This window comes from Lithobates pipiens, unplaced genomic scaffold (assembly GCF_037356315.1).
Source record: "Lithobates pipiens isolate NorthernLeopardFrog02 unplaced genomic scaffold, aLitPip1_a1.2 Scaffold_8, whole genome shotgun sequence".
NCBI lineage: Eukaryota > Metazoa > Chordata > Amphibia > Anura > Ranidae > Lithobates > Lithobates pipiens.
The window spans coordinates 678974595-678991932 of record NW_027507903.1 but is presented as its reverse complement, the minus strand read 5'-3'; the positions used below and the strand labels follow the sequence as shown (position 1 = coordinate 678991932).

The following is a 17338-nucleotide window of genomic DNA, read 5'->3' as shown; positions in this document are numbered from 1 at the left end:
TATTCCTGTTGTTTATCCAACCATGATTCTTTTCCTTTCTGGCGATGGATCTGCTATGTAATTGTTCTCAGCCATAACTACCTCTCTCCTACTTCTTTCCTCTCGAACCCTCTCAACCTTATTATATTTGGCCACCTGTTGTATTAAGTTACCCAGGAGAAATGCTTTTAAAGTGTCCCAGATTACTCCTGATGTTGCTGTACCTGCATTAAACTCTATAAATTCTCAAATTTTTGGAAGAGTCCCATCCATGTCTTTAATTCGAACCAATGTGGATTTATTTTCCACTCCTTCTGTGTTATTTCCTCCCCTATTTTTAACGTAACCATTAATGGAGAATGATCTGATATCCCTCTTGGACAGTATGTTACCTTTTCCACAAACTGTAATATTTTATCATTGCCCAATGCCATGTCAATCCTGGAAAGTGTGGAATATGTGGGCGAGTAACAAGAATATTGTTGGGCGCCTGGGTTCCGCACTGTCCAGAGATCATACAATCCCACCTCCTCTACAAACTGGCACAGTCTTCCCTTCTCCCTCCCCTCAACTATATTCCAGGCCGGGAACCTATCTAACTTACTGTCCAATACTTCATTAGAGTCTCCTACTACTATAGTTGAAACTTCTTGCTTATCCAACAGGAACTCATTTAACTCAAGCAGAACATCTATTTTGAATGGTGGAGGAATATAAACATTTTCCACCACCAACGCTCTATCATTGATTAAACAATAAAAGAAAACATATCAGCCCAACACGTCTACCCTAGATCGCCTGCAGGAAAAATTCCCCCCGGACTTCACCAACACACTTACCCCCCTACTGTACGCACTATGGGTTGAGTGGTACTGACTTTGATATTTTTGTCCCCACTGAGTTCGTAGTGCTGAGTCCTTTGTTAGGTGTGTTTCCTGCAGGCAAACCGAATCCACCCCACTTCTCTCTAGTGTGGAAAGTGCCAAAGCTTTTTTATCCACTGTGCCCAACCCTCTCACATTCCATGATCTAAATATCTACTTTGCAATATATACCACCTCTCATTACAAACCTATTTAAATATTATTTTTTTCCCTTTTACCTCGTTAGTGTTTACCTTCAATTTAACCGCTTCGTGCCCGCCCTATAGCCGAAAGACGGCTACAGAGGGGACGCTAACTGCCGGGAGGCCGTCCCTGGATGTCCTCCTGTTTACTTCCGCAATGCGCGCTCCTGGGAGCGCGCACCGGTGAAGTCCTGTGCTGGCTGTGTCCCCCGGACACAGCCAGTCACAGATCGCTGTAAACAGCCAATCACAGCGGCCGTTTACAGCGTGATCGGCGTGTCCAATGAGAGATGATCTCATATGTAAACATATGAGATCATCTCTCAGCGCCGCTCTCCCTCCTCACACAGACAGTGTGTGATAAGGGAGAGATGAACGGCTGCAGTGGGCGTAAGTTAAAAAAAAAGTAAAAAAAAAAGTGCCATCCACCTCAGTGCCATTCGCTCCAGTGCCATCCTCCCCCAGTGCCATCCTCCCCCAGTGCCATCCTCCCCAGTGCCACCTGTTAGTGCTATCTGTCCCCAGTGCCACCTGTTGTCAGTGCCATTTGTCCCCAGTGCGATCTGTCATTAGTGCCACGTATCAGTGCCATCTGTCATCAGTGCCACATAGTGCCATCTGTCATCAGTGCCACATATTAGTGCCATCTGTCATCAGTGCCACGTATCAGTGCCCTTTGTCATCAGTGCCACCTGTCAGTGTCACGTGCCATCTGTTGTCAGTGTCACGTGTCATCAATGCCACTTATCAGTGCCATCTGCCATCAGTGTCACGCGCCATCAGTGCCACGTATTAGGGTCATCTGTCATCGGTGCCACGTATTAGTGCTATCTGTCACCAGTGCTACGTATTAGTGCCATCTGTCATCAGTGCCACGTATTAGTGCCACGTGTCATCAGTGCCAAGTATAAGTGCCATCTGTCATCAGTGCCACGTATAAGTGCCATCTGTCATCAGCGCCACATATTAGTGCCAGCTGTTATTAGTGCCACGTATCAGTGCCATCTGTCATCAGTGCCACATATCACTGTCCTGGTGCTCCAGGGCCTTCAAAAGTGTAATAGGTAGTCAACAAGTTAGATGTGTAATTTATGCTCCTAGAACATGTGATGGCGCTCCCTGCATGTTGGGCCTCTCTATGTGGCCAGGCTGTGAAAAAGTCCCACACATGTAGTATTGTAATACTCAGGAGGAGTAGCAGATTTTTTTTGGGGGGTGTCATTTGTGGTATACACATGCCATGTAAGAGAAATAACCTATTACAATGACAATTTTGTGGGAAAAAAAAAATCTTAATTAAAAAATGACAACATCAAAAAGCTCACCATGCCTCTTACTAAATACCTTGGAATGTCTTCTTTCCAAAACGGGGTCATTTGGGGGGTATTTGTACTTTCCTGACTTGTTCGGGTCGCAAGAAGTGAGATAGGCCACCAGTACATCAGATGTGATCAATTTTGTGCGATTCGCACCACAGCTTGTAGACTCTCTAACTTTCACAAAGACCAAATAATATCCACAAATTTTTTATTTTTTTTTTACCAAAGATATGTAGCAGTATAAATTGTGGCCAAAATTTATGAAGAAAAATTAATAATTTGCATAATTTTGTCAAAGAAACAAAGAAATATGCATTTTTTTCAAAATTTTCGATCTTTTTTAATTTATAGCGCAAAAAATAAAAACCCCAGAGGTGATCAAATACCACCAAAAGAAAGCTCTATTTCAGTGCCTAGTAGGCAAGTGGTTAATATGCACCCCTATATTCTTAAATCCGTTTGTATAAAAACAAACCCCATTTCTCCATTTTTGCCCTGTGTTTCCTATATATTTTTTTCCTTTTCCCATCTCTTACACCGTCCTTATTATTTAACAAAGTGCTATTCTTTAACCCACACTTCTCCATTTTTATGCTTTGAACCAAACTAGTGTTCCCCTCCCCTTCCCCCTACACTATTCTCTACCACCCCCCCACCCCCCTTCCCTATACCCTTTACCCTTTCTCCTATCCCTTCCCCCCTCCCTCCCCCACCTAAGGGGCTTACAGTGACCTTTTCCCATACCAGTTGCTCTTCACTTCCCGGCACCCATTCATTACCTTCCATCACTTTACAACCACCCACTGTGCAAATCCCCCCCCCCCCCCTCCCATGGATCCGTACACCTGCAAACCATACCATTATAAATCATCATTTATACACTCATCAGGGTATCCGTAATTGTCCCATGTTTTCCTCCATCCACTTCTCAACCCCAGCCGGTGTATCAAAAATCTGGGTACCACCCAGAGCCGTCACACGTAGCTTTGTGGGGTAGAGAAGGGCATATGACACTTTAAGTTTTTGTAAAGTGCGTTTAACCTGGACATACTCCATTCTTCTTTTCTGAAGATCTAATGAAAAATCAGAGTAAAAATAATTTTTTACGCCATTGAAAAAGATGTTTCCCGCTTCTCTAGCTTTTTGTAGTAACAGAACTTTGTCTTTGTAATTCAAGAACTTCATCAGTAGCGTCCGGGGGTATCCTCCTGCTGGAGGGGGATCTAAAGGGCACCCTATGAGCTCTTTCTATACAAAATAAAGCTGAAAATGAATCCCTCCCAAACAGCTCAATTAGCCACTTTTCCAGGAATACTGCAGGGTTCAGGCCCTCACTCTTTTCGGGCATTCCCATCACCCATACATTATCTCTTCCACTTCTGTTTTCCAATTCCTCCAATCTGGAGGCTTGTTTAAGAACCTGTCCTTGCATGTTTTTCAGTTCCTTTAACATCGGCAACACACCATCTTCCAGCTGGCCAACCCTTCCTTCCAGTACTGTTGTCCTTTCTACTATTTTCTGTACTTCACCTCTTTTCACCACATTTATATCCTCCTTAACCCCCCTTATTTGTTCACCAAGATCTTCGATGTTTTTACTGCTTTCAGCACGTCTAGTAGCGTTGGCTCCTACTCTGCTGGAATATTGTCCACTATTTCTGAGGCGCCAATTGCTTTTTCCAGTTTGGTCAGGTAGGCCCACGTTTTTACTGTTGTGTGCCATTAATGACTGTGTCCGCGGAGTGGAGCCAGGAGCCTGAGCCTGGCCTTGACCATGACTTTTTCTATCTGTAGAGCTTCCCTGCTGCGATCTTGGCTGCGACCCCTTCTTAGTGGGGGACTGCATGGGGGTGTGCGCGTACTGCTCAAGTTTTGTGGCCGCTACAGCAGCAGTTGAGGCCAGTTGGTGAGGATTTTTATCTTTCGCGGAACGTAATTGCAGCATTTTGCTCCCCCTTTAATACTTAGGGGATTACTCCAGCACAAAAAAAAAAAAGCCTCTTTAACCACTTAAGCCCCGGACCAATTGTCAGCCTAAGGACCAGAGGTCTTTTTTACAATTATGCACTGCACTGATTTAACTGGTAATTGCGCAGTCATGCAATGTTGTACCCAAACGAAATTTGAGTCCTTTTCTTCCCACAAATAGAGCTTTCTTTTGATGGTATTTGATTGCCTCTGCGATTTTTATTTTTTACGATATAAATGGAAAAAGACCGAAAATTTGGAAAAAAAAAGATATTTTCTACTTTTTGTTATAAGAAAAATCGAATAAACTCAATTTTAGTCATACATTGAGGGCAAAATTTATTCAGCCACATGTCTTTAGTAAAAAATATGTCAATAAGCGTATATTTATTGGTTTGCACAAAAGTTATAGCATCTACAAAATAGAGTACATTTTCTGGAATTTACACAGCTTTTAATTTATGATGGCCTATCTCATTTCTTGAGGTGCTAAAATGGCAGGGCAGTACAAACCCCCCCCCAAATGACCCCATTTTGGAAAGTAGACACCCCAAGGAAATTGCTGAGAGGCATGTTGAGCCCATTGAATATTTTTTTATGTCCCGAGTGATTGAATAATGACAAAAAAAATGTTTACAAAAAGTTGTCACTAAATGATATATTACTTGGTCTATTGCCACATCAGAGGATATGCCCCTGTGTGCGTGGGCAATGTTTGGCCCCTGTGTGGGCAACTTTGTATGCTAATGGACAACTCAATAAAAAAAGATTTTTCAAAAAAATATATATATATATATTGCTCACACATGCCATAGTTATATGTGGAATTGCACCCCAAAATACATTTAGCTGCTTCTCCTGAGTACAGGGATACCACATGTGTGGGACTTTTTGTGAGCCTAGCCGCGTACGGCACCCCGAAATCCAAGCACCACCTTCAAGATTTCTAAGGGTGCAAATTTTTGATTTCACTCCTCACTACCTATCACAGTTTTGAAGGCCACAAAATGCCAAAATAGCACAAAACCCCCCAAAATGACCCCATTTTTGGAAAGTAGACACCCCAAGCTATTTTCTGAGAGGCATGTTGAGTCCATGAAATATTTTATATTTTGCCACAAGTTGCGGGAATATTACAAACTTTTTTGCACAAAGTTGTCACTAAATGATATATTGCTCACACATGCCATGGTTATAGGTGGAATTACACCCCAAAATACATTCTGCTGCTTCTCCTGAGTACGGGGAGCCTTTTTGGGAGTCTAGCCTCATACAGCACCCCGAAAACCAATCACCGCCTTCAGGATTTCTAAGGGCATTAATTTTTTTATTTCACTGAGCCTGAATCTGACAGATAAGTGACTTCCTCTTCACTATCTGCATTTTTTGGAACCCTAAACTGCTGGGGACGCTAGTATAGATCTGATCAGATCAGATATTGATCTGTTCAGATTCTATACCACTATGGGAGGTGTATACTTTGCGAGTGGGTGTTAGCGGTACTGGCACTAACCTAGCGCTGCCTGGGGCGACTCAGACCCTGACCCTAAAACCTAATTGATATCACCCGCCGGGTGATCAGGGGGTTAAACATTTATTGGGTAATAAATGGCGGGTGCCCTGATGCTATAAAAAGCAAACTAACTAACCAGAGTCACCCGTAACACTTATACGGTGATCACTGGTGAATGGGTTAAATCAGGGAGTTAAAACCTTTATTAGGTAGTATATGGGGTCCCTGACACTATATAAAAACCTGACGGGGAACCTAAATAAAGAAATAACTAACTGGCTAACCAGCGTCACCAGTGACACTTATACGGTAATCACTGGTGAAAGGGTTAACTCTAGGGGCAATCAGGGCGTTAAAACCTTTATTAGGTTGTATATGGGGGTACCTAACGCTATAAAAACCTGGCGGTGAACCTAAAAAATAACTAGCTACCTAGGGGGACCAGTGACACTAATGCAGCGATCAGAAAAACGATCGCTTAGTGACACTGGCAAAAGGGGGTGAAAGGGTTACCTGGGGGGCAATCAAGGGGTTAAACCTTTATTAGGGGGGGTAGGGGGCTACCCTGGACCTAACACTAACTACCCTGACACTTTTTACAGTCACAACAGACACTAAATGCAGTGATCAGTAAATAAATGATCACTGCAATCAGTGACACTGTGACTGGGGGAAGGGGCAGGGGGTGACCTGGGGGGTGATCGGGGGGTGACTGGAGGTGAAAGTGTGCCAATGTGTACCTACGTGTCAGTGGACTGTTGACGCACTTACTATGATGTCTTCTCTCCTCACTTTCCGGTCAAAAAGACCGCCACAAGGAGAGTGACATCACTTCCTCCTGCCTGTGTTTACACTTACACAGGCAGGGGAAGCTTCTCATTCGCCAGGAGCGATCGCGAGGGGATGGCCAGAAACCAACGGCCGTCCCTTCATCCTGGATCGCTCCTGAAGCGAAACGGACCACCGCTGCCAATGGGAGGGGGTCCGATCGGACCCCCCCACCCGCTGGAAGGCATGCATGTACGGATTACGTGCTTGTGCCTGTCCGTGCCATTGTGCCGACGTAGAATTACATGCGACGGCCCTTAACTGGTTAATGCGTACGCCGCTATGAGCTACCAGCCAATAACATAGCGACAGCGCTCAGCGAATCACCAACAGCTGATTTTTCTTATGCTTATTACTGTTTTTTTTACAGACAGTCTCCAAACTTCAGGATACAGTTACACTTCAACCAGCACTTGAACTAATATGTGGGGCTCCACTTTAACACTTCCATTCACCAAACGCTTGAACGCTTGAGCGGTCGTAACACTGTGATAGAGATATAACAGAGTCTAAAGGTCTCACAGGCTCTTTACTCACTTTCACCTTCAACAGATTCATGCAGATTAGAAAGAGAAGGAAGCCCGGTCCATATCAATGCGGTGTCACTGCAGGGTCAATATAGTATAGGGCAGCCTTCCAGGACTCATAGGAACACCACACAGGTCTCTCACCTCTCCTTCTCTCTTCCCCACCGCTCCTCATCTCCTCCGAGTCTCTTACCGCCATCAGCTGCATCTGTCTCTTGTACTCCTTATGCCACGTACACACGGCGTTTGGCGTTGGGGTTCTCCTTTAAGTCCATACCAAGTGGCGGAGCCTGAGACGTCTCCTTCGCAGGCCCCGCCTACCTGGAGACGCGCTCGAAATGAGCGGACATTCCTCCGCGTGTGTGGGCAAGTCCATTCATTTCAAAAGTAGGGCAGATAGTACGCCGTATTAGTCCGCTGAAAAAGTGCTGTGTGTGGGCAAGTAGCCTGTTCGGAAAGTCCGACGGACAGTCTGGCGGGAAGTCCGCCAGACTAAGTCTGTCAGATAGTCGGCTACGTGTGTACACTGCATTTCACGCTACCAGCCTCCTTTCCACCGGGTCCCTGACCAGAAGAGTCTCGTCTGCTGTGTTAGACAGTGAGAGGGGGCGGGGGAGAGGGGATCAGCACAGCGTTCTCACATCCCTCATTCCTCTCCGCTCATCTCCTCCGCGCACGCCACACACGAGGCTCGCCGCAGCTCACCGCACACACGTCCAGCAATCTCAGAATTCTTAGTTTCAAACTCAAAATTTTGTACAAAAACAAAATAAAACCCATAATTCTGTATAATACCACCAGAAGAAATCTCTATTTGTGAGGAAAAAAGTTATATATACTGAATTAATCTGCAGTGTTGCATGACCACACAATTGTCAGTAATAGAGTGTCATAGTGCTAAAAATGGCCTGGTCATGAAGGGGGGTAAATCTTCAGATGATTATATAACCAATTTCCTTTTCATCATGATGTACTCATCTCCACTTTTCATGTCATTGCACTTAGTGCTCCGCATGTCTTCTCCACATCCGTCTTTCCCTCTTTCTCTCTTCTAATGTTGGGAGGTATAATTCTCATTACTACTGCAAAACGAATCTCCTCCCTTCTGTACTCTGATCTCCGTGTCCTATAATATTCATCCAGCCTCACCCTGTGTAGGAGGACGTCACCCCTCCCCCATCCACATTCCTCTCCGGTGTCAGAGACTTTCAGTTTCGTTTCTCTTCTGCTGTCAGCGATGGCGTCTGGTGATCTGAGAGCTGAGTTGGAATGTTCCGTCTGTCTGAACATTTATACCGATCCTGTAACCCTGAGATGTGGTCACAACTTCTGCCGGGTCTGTATTGATCGTGTGCTGGATACACAGGAGGGGTCTGGAGGATATTCCTGTCCTGAATGTAGAGAGAAGTTTCCGGATCGGCCTGCACTGCACAGGAACATAACACTACGTAACATAGCAGAGACTTTCCTGTCTCCTCATCAAGATCAAGAGGAGTCCGGGGTCTTCTGTACTCACTGTGTGGACTCTCCTGTACCTGCTGTTAGATCCTGTCTGCACTGTGAGGTTTCTCTGTGTGATAAACACCTGAGAGTCCACAAAAAGTTCCCAGAACACGTCTTATGTGACCCCACCTTGTCCATGGAGAGCAGGAAATGCCCCATCCATAAGAAGATCTTGGAGTATTACTGCACTGAGGATGAGACCTGTATCTGTATGTCTTGTTATGTGATTGGAGGACATAAAGGACATGAGATGGAGTCACTGGATGAGGCTTCTGAGAAGAAGAAGGAGACACTGAGGAATGTTCTGCAGAAACTTCTGACAAAGAGAGAGGAGACGGAGGAAAGAGTCCAGAGTCTGCAGGAACACCGGAGGAAAGTAGAAGAAGAAGCCGCTGGTGACACCGAGAGAGTCACTGCCCTGTTTAGAGATCTCAGGAGACGTCTGGAAGACCTGGAGAAGAGAGTCCTGAGGGACATCTCCGGGAGGGCAGAGCGGATCTCCATCTCCATCCGGGATCTGGAAATAAAGAAGGAGGAGCTGTCCAGGAAGTTGCGTCACATTGAGGAGCTGTGTAACGTGACGGATCCACTGACTGTCTTACAGGAATCAGACACAGGTGACTTGTGTGATACTGAGGATGGAGATAATGAGGACAGAGAGAGACATGAGGAGCTCCTCCATGATGGAGGGGGTCTGGATGTGGCGGGGGTCTTACACACAGGTTTATCTGATATAATAACAGAGGTAAATGTATACTTCTATATACAGGGAGCTGCAGACATATTACTGGATGGAAACACAGCTTATAATTATCTACAGATATCAGATGACAGGAAAACTGTATCCGAGTCAGATAGAAACCAGAATCACCCAGAAACACCAGAGAGATTCCAGGATTATTCTCAGGTGTTGAGCAGTCGGAGTTTCTCCTCAGGGAGACATTACTGGGACGTGGATGTCGGGGGGGCAGATGACTGGATAGTCGGGATGTGTTACCCCAGTATAGAGAGGGGAGGGGAGGAGTCAGGGATTGGATGGAATAAGAAGTCCTGGGGATTGGACAGGGATGATGATGATGATGATGAGTGTTGGGTGAGACATGACAGTAATCAGATCCTCTTACCCACCAATCCCTCCAGTAACAGAGTCAGGATATATCTGGATTATGAGGCCGGGCGGATCTCCTTTTATGATCTGTGTGACCCGATCCGACACCTCCACACCTTCACCACCACCTTCACTGAGCCCCTCCATGCTGGGATATGTGTATGGAGAGGTTGTATAAAGATATGTGGGGGGTGGCGGGAGATGTGAGAACTCCGCCCACAGTCTGGTGATGTCAGACGAAGGAGGGGAATTCATTTAATATTCATCCAATAGTATATAGCAGTGGGCGGGGCTTCCTGCAAGTTTTTCTACTTTAAATAAACGTGAGATTTCTTACTGATCGCTGTGATTGGGTAGAATATCTGTCCAATTATTGGAGTAACAATAACATGTTCCTATTGGTCAGTGAGAACTAAATCTATCTATCTATCTATCTATCTATCTATCTATCTATCTATCTATCTATCTATCTATCTATCTATCTATCTATCTATCTATCTATCTCTCCAATAACAATCTGACATAATACTTTCTGTGTTTTGTCACAGTATTTGACATCAGCCATCTCCTCCCCCTGCCCCTCCCCTCTCTGCCCCTCCCCCACATGTGGTCCCCCCAATGGGGGAGGGGGCAGCCATGATCAGACATAGAGGGGGGGTGGGGTCACTGTGATGGGATAGGATGGGGTCACCTCTCCTCTCTGCCCCTCCCCCTCCTCCTCCATACAATCTATACTACAAAGAGATGGAAATAAATGGAACAATCTGAGAGGAAATCTATGAAGACGTCATCTAGAGATTTATTACTGGAAGAAGAAATGTGATCAGAGAGCCCAGACTGTTTTTTAGGCAGAGTGGGTCAGGATTAGATCCCCTGTCAGGTATTTTTCTTCTATCTGGGGCTCCATTACAGAGATTTCCCCTCACTTCCTGTCCCGGTGACAACATTTAGCTAGACAGGAAATGAGGGGAACTCTCCAACAGGAACACAGACTGAAATAAGAATGATATGTTTAGTATAATAAGGAAGGGGAAGGATTAGAGCCCCTGTCAGATGTTTATATGTCTGTGTCCCTGTACAGATTTCTCTCCCTCCTTGTATTGGTGTCACCAGGACAGGAAGTGAGAGGAAATCTCTCTAAGGCTGGGATCACATTGCTGTGCAGATCACATGTCATGTCTGTGTGATGTGAATTCAGCCGTACAAACTGTGTGACTGAAATCACATTCACACCAGAATGGTGCCGGACCCTTTTTTTGGTCCTCACTGGAATCGGATCACATTGGGTGTCACATCTATACAATCCGATTCCTGCACCATTTCAGCATTTGCACTGCGATCTGCGAATCGATCTGGGGGTGTCATTAACTTTCCATTGACCCCCCCGCAGCGGTTCTCAGATGTCAGTGTGACCGTCCGGTGATTGAGGTGTGATGAGGGAACCCGCACAGGAATCGCACTGGTTCCCGCATCCCACAAGTCTCATCCCAGCCTAAGCCTCCATTCACACCTATGCAGGGGGCTTTTCAGCCTTCCTGATGTGCTTTTTGCAGAATTTTTATACTGTGATTTGCGTTTTGTGTTTTTTATGCATTTTTTTTTGGGGGGGGGGATTTGTTGCTGGGCAGATTTAACCACTTGGTGCCCACACTATAGCTGAAAGACGGCTACAGCGCAGTCTTAAAATGCCGGAAGGGCGTCCATGTACATCCTCCCGTTCTCACACTGCCCATCCCCCTTGGGATTTGGCTGATCAGGTAAAGGGCCAATCACAGCGAGCCCTTTAACATGTGATCAGATGTCAGCCAATAACAGCTGATCACGGAACTAAACCGGAGCCGGTCAGCAGCTTTTTTCCCTCACACTGTCAGCATTAAGAAAAGAAGAAAGCTGATAACCGACTTCTGTTAGAGGGACATCGGTCCCCTTAGTGCCCACCAGTGCTGCTAATCAGTGCCCCTCAGTGCCATCTATCAGTGCCCAGCAGTGCCATCTATCAGTGCCCCTCAGTGCCATCTATCATCTGTCACTTTATCTTTCTGAAAGTATCTGAGGAAAGCCGGGGGCCACATATGTCACATGGCCAGGGGCCCCATAGTAGGTGACATTGTCTGGGGCCCACAAATAGATCACATTGTCAGGAATACGGGATGATATAACATTGTCTAAGGGCCCCAAATGTTTTGAAATGTCTGTTGGGCGGGGCCAGGCTAAGGGTTTGTAAAAGAGACGGCCACCTTGGGGGCTTCATCAGGAGGGAGCATAGAAATGGGCGGGACCTGCAATCTATGTTGCTGAAGTAGTTCACAATTCATGGGGGGCACATGTTGACCTTTTTTTCTTGTCATATCACTGCTTGGGGGCCCCAAGTATGTCATATTACTTAGGGACCCTTTATGTGTCACGCTACTTTAGGGTTCCAAATTACATTAATAAGTCTCTTTGTCATTTGCCCACTTAGGGCAGTCACAGCCCCCCGGCCCACTTCTACCTCCTTTTATAGCCCCCATCAATCCATGTCAGAGCCCTGAGTCCTCACCCATGTAAGATACATGGTGTGTTATGTCGGAGCTTGCACAGGATTGATGATGTCACCCCTCCATCATGTGACAGTATGTAAGTTCTGTGATTGGCCGCTCAGGCCTGAACACTGCATGCTGGGAGAAGGTCACATGATCCCTCAATAGCCGGGAAACTGGGGAGGATTTTGATGGAGGTACAATAAAGGAAAGTATAAGAGGGTGTATGGCTCTTGGGTCACCTACAGAAGGGGGCGGGGCGTTCATTCTAATTGAATTGTATAGAGTGCCGGAGCTGAGAGAGAGCACAGAGTGTAATATGACTTATTGTCTATGTCCGAGCTGTGATGTCATAGTAGAGAAATGGGAAGTACAGATAGAGGCGTCCTGGCCCTTTAAGAACAAATCTATCTCTATCTATAGGATTATAATGTGTAGACAGTCTCATTCCTTATTATTAATACATTTACAATGAGTTTATTGTATTGATTATTTTATTGTGTGAAGAAATAGAAATGAATAATAGATCTACAAATAGAAGGAGATGAAAATCAATGGAAAAATCTCAGAGGAAATATATGAAGAAATGATCCCGAGATTTACTAATGACAGAAATAATGGGATTTATCACTAATATAATGATATCACTATAATAATGTATGATTACTAGAACTGGAATGTGTCCCCAATATAATGTGTCCCCATAGAATGGATCACCAATAGAATTCTATGGGATCTCTTTTATAATGGATCCTAATATAATGTATCATGTGATGGTGTATTATAATCACTAGATGTGTCCTGGTGATGGGGGAGAATTAGGAAATGAAATGTTATTGTGAAATAAAGATTCTTTATGAAATTAGTATTATTATTATTATTATTCAGGGTTTATATAGCGCCAACAGTTTACACAGCGCTTTACATCATGAAGATATACATTACAATTACAGTGTAATATAGGAGGAATCAGAGGGCCCTGCTCCTTGGAGCTTACAATCTAGAAGGGAGGGTCAAGAGATACAAAAGGTAATAACTGTGGGGGATGGGCTGATGGAGAAAATAAATGTACAGTTGTTAGGTGGGGGTAGGATAGGCCTCTCTATAGAGATGAGTTTTCATGGATTGGGTGAAAGTGGACAGAGTAGGAGAAAGTCAGACCGATGTTGGTAGCGAGTTCCAGAGGATGGGAGAGGCTCTGAAGAGGTCCTGGAGGTGAGCATGGGAGGAGGTGATGAGGGAGTTAGAGAGCAGGAGGTCTTGAGATTAACATAATGAACGGTTTGGTTGGTATTTGGAGACTAGCTTAGTGATGTAGCTGGGGGCCAGGTTGTGGATGGCTTTGTAAGTTAGTGTTAGTATCTTGGGGCAGGACAGGGATGAGATTTTGTCATAGAGGTTGGTCAGTAGCAGAGTAGAGAAGAAAGGGGTTAATGTGTGGAAGGTTTCTATGGGTAACTGTTAGGCGGTTGGAGGGGGAGGAGACAGAAGACAGGGAGAGAGCAAAACGAATAAGGTGTGATCAGAGAGAGGGAGAGGATTGTTGGAGAGGTTGCACGGAGTGCATAGATAGGAGAACACAAGGTCGGGAGTATTGCCTTCGGAGAGAGAGGCCTGGGAGCGTGTGGAGTAAGGATGAGCCGAACACCCCCCTGTTCGGTTCGCACCAGAACCTGCGAACAGACCTAAACTTCGTGTGAACTTTAGAACCCTATTAAAGTCTATGGGACTCGAACGTTCACAATCTAAAGTGCTAATTTTAAAGGCTAATATGCAAGTTACTGTCCTAAAAAGTGTTTGGGGACCCGGGTCCTGCCCCAGGGGACATGGATCAATGCAAAAAAAAGTTTTAAAAACGGCCGTTTTTTCAGGAGCAGTGATTTTAATAATGATTAAAGTGAAACAATATAAGTGTAATATTCCTTTAAATTTCTTACCTGGTGGGTGTCTATAGTATTCCTGTGAAGGGGCGCATGTTTCCCGTGCTTAGAACTGTCCCTGCACAAAGTGTCATTTCGCAAGGAAAAAAAGTCTTTTAAAATCACTTTCCATTGTTGGCTCCTGTAATACAGAGAACACTCAATAAATGTGTTCTCTGTATTAGCCGACAATTCATTCACTGATTAAAAAAAAAAAGCGTGGGGTTCCCCTAAATTAAATTACCAGACCCTTCAGGTCTGGTATGGATATTAAGGGAAACCCCGCATCAAATTGAAAAAAAAAATCCATACCAGACCCTTTATCCGAGCACGCAACCTGGTAGGCCGCAGAAAAAGAGGGGGGGGCGAGAGACCGCCCCCCTCCTGAACCGTACCAGGCCACATGCCCTCAACATTGGGAGGATGCTTTGGAGGTCTGTGACCCCTCAAAGCACCATGTCCCCATGTTGATGTGGAGAAGGGCCTCATCCCCACAACCCTGAGCGGTGGTTGTGGGGGTCTGCGGACGGGGGGATTATCAGAATCTGGAAGCCCCCTTTAACAAGGGGACCCCCAGATCCTGGCCCCCCCTGTTTGAAATGGTAAGGGGGTACAAAAGTACCCCTACCATTTCACAAAGAAAGTGTAAAAATGGTTAAAAAAGACAAACAAACTTTTGAAAAATTACTTTATTAAAAATAAAAAAAATGAAAAAAAGATTCCAGCGGTGCTAATCCACTCTTGCTATCCAGTGATGGATGATCATCTCTCTGGGGTTTTACCCCATCCCCGGCCGGTAGTTCCGTGGCTTGGCAAAGCTGACAAGGAAGAGATGATGGACGGCCCAGTAGTTCCACACTGCATGCTGCAGGCTTGAAGACCGGAAAGTCAGTGGGTGGAGCCAGATAAGGGAGGCGTGGCCAATGAGGAAAAGAGTCGGCAGCATCCAGGCCCTCATCCCTGTGGTTGGATGACATGGAGCCCCTGCAGTCACCCAGTCACATGTCGGAAGGAGAGCTGAGCGACGCCAAGGCAGATGACAGGCAGGAGCATCCGGCACCTGTGGAGTCGGGAGCAGCGGCGGCGGGGACAACCCCTGCTTGGCCCGGTGATTCATCTTCTGTTTTGTCCCTGTCTGTGTCAAAAGTTTTGCAAAGTTTGAGGGGGTAACTGCATTGGGGGGGGATCAGTGACTTCAAGGGGTGGGCCGCACATACAGATGTCCCCCGGCCGGCAGCCACAGCACCCACCGTAGCGGGGCCTAACGTGCAGTTACAGGCACTATTGGGGGCTTGAGGGACCTGGTGCAGCAGTTTGCACATGACGTGGGTGGGCGCTGCAAACATCCGTGTGGTTGACGCCAGGTGGGGGGTCATCGGGGGCTGGGGTTGGGGAGTTAACCCCCGCAGCATGTGCGGAGACTGCTTCATCAGTGGTAGTGATGGTAGCGACAGGGGCCGGGGGAAAAGTGGGTTCTACCCAGGAAAAGGGGAGGCAAGACAGACGTGGTTCACATTGCGAATGCGGCCAAGTATGAGGTTTACGTCTGCTTCGAAGGGCCGCTGGGGTCTCATCTGTGGCCGGAAGTCAGAGAGAAGATCGTGAAAGGGGAGTATGTGGAAATATTTTCCCTTTTACCTTTGGAGAAATTTAACCCTGATAGAGTTAAGCTGGACAATAGTAAGGAGAATGAGGAAAAACGGCATTATAGGCTGATCCCGCGCACGTTTTCAAATTGGTTACAGGCGTTTGCCATCATGGCAAGTGTGATAGGCCAGAAGAACCCTGAACATTGTTTGGTGTTATTTTGCTACATGGACGCAATAGGAGAGGCTTACAGGGTTTAAAGGGGGTACAGCGTGGCTCAGGTACGATGAGCAGTTCCGGCAGCGCAGGGTGGTGCGCCCCTCCCTGTGATGGGACCATAAGGACATCAGCCTCTGGATGAGGCTGATTTCCTTAGCTCAGGCCCCAAACCAATTTTTTCCAGGGGGGGCAGTGGTCCATTTTCCCCCGGACAGCCATCCGCCAAACGATGGGGCATTTGCTGGCAGTATAATGATGGGACATGTACGTTTGGAGGCGCTTGCCACTTCAAACATGAGTGCTCCGGTTGCGGTGGATCCCATCCTGGAACCAGCTGTTTTAACGCTGGAGATCTTGGTAACAAAAGGGAAGACACCAGTAAGGGGGGAAAGGATGCAACCTTTCCTAAACAGGTATCCGGACTGAACGGCTGCCTGGCTCTTATGGGAGGGATTCACGGAGGGTTTCAGGATTCCCAGTGCTTTATCGGCTGTCCCTCGAGTTGCGAAGAATTTGCATTCAGCACTGTTGCACCTGGGGGTAGTGGCAGAGAAATTGGGTAAAGAAGTGGCTTTGGGGCGCATGGCTGGGCCATTTCAGGAGCGGCCGCTGCAAAACCTGGTGGTCTCCCCTTTGTGAGTAGTGCCCAAGAAGGAGCCGAATAAGTTTCAGTTGATGCACCACTTGTCATTCCCGAAGGGGGGCTCGGTTAATGGCGCAATTGATCCTGATTACTGTACGGTGTCGTACACGTCCTTCAATGCGGCTGTGGGATGGGTACGCCACTGCGGTAGAGGTTCGCTACTGGCAAAGGCCAACATTGAATCAGCTTTTTGCCTGCTCCCGGTTCACCCGGACAGTTTCTGGCTGTTGGACTGTTGCTGGGAGGGGGAGTTCTTTGAGCAGCTCTTAGGCAAGCGAAGATCGACAATCTCATGCGCCGTGTTCGAGACATTTGGTTCCTTTTGTGGAGTGGGTGGTCTGAGATGTTTCGGGTTTGAATTCTTTTATTTATTACCCGGATGACTTTCTTTGCGTGGGATCCCCGGCATCCAATGTGTGTGCAGTACTACTATCAACTTTGCAACAGACAGCGGAGAGATTCGGTATCCCACTGGCAGGCAACAAGTCGGCAAGCCCGACTACCATGCTCAGCTTTCCGGGCATAGTCATTGATTCGGAAGCTATGGAGTGTTGACTACCGGAAGGGAAGATGGTGGCACTGAAGGGGGAGATTCAGGTGATCTTGGGGCTGCGGAAGATCCAGCTTAGGCAGCTGCAGC

General features: G+C 46.4%; 1 long non-coding RNA gene across 1 annotated transcript in view; it reads left to right on the top strand.

Annotated features, from left to right (window-relative positions):
* The first annotated feature begins 11334 nt into the window (after positions 1 to 11334).
* Positions 11335 to 17338, top strand: part of LOC143962037 (uncharacterized) — a 71184-nt gene continuing 65180 nt past the window's right edge. Inside the window, exon 1 of the long non-coding RNA XR_013270610.1 lies at positions 11335 to 12527. This is a non-coding gene — a long non-coding RNA (uncharacterized LOC143962037). The remainder of the gene's footprint in view (positions 12528 to 17338) is intronic.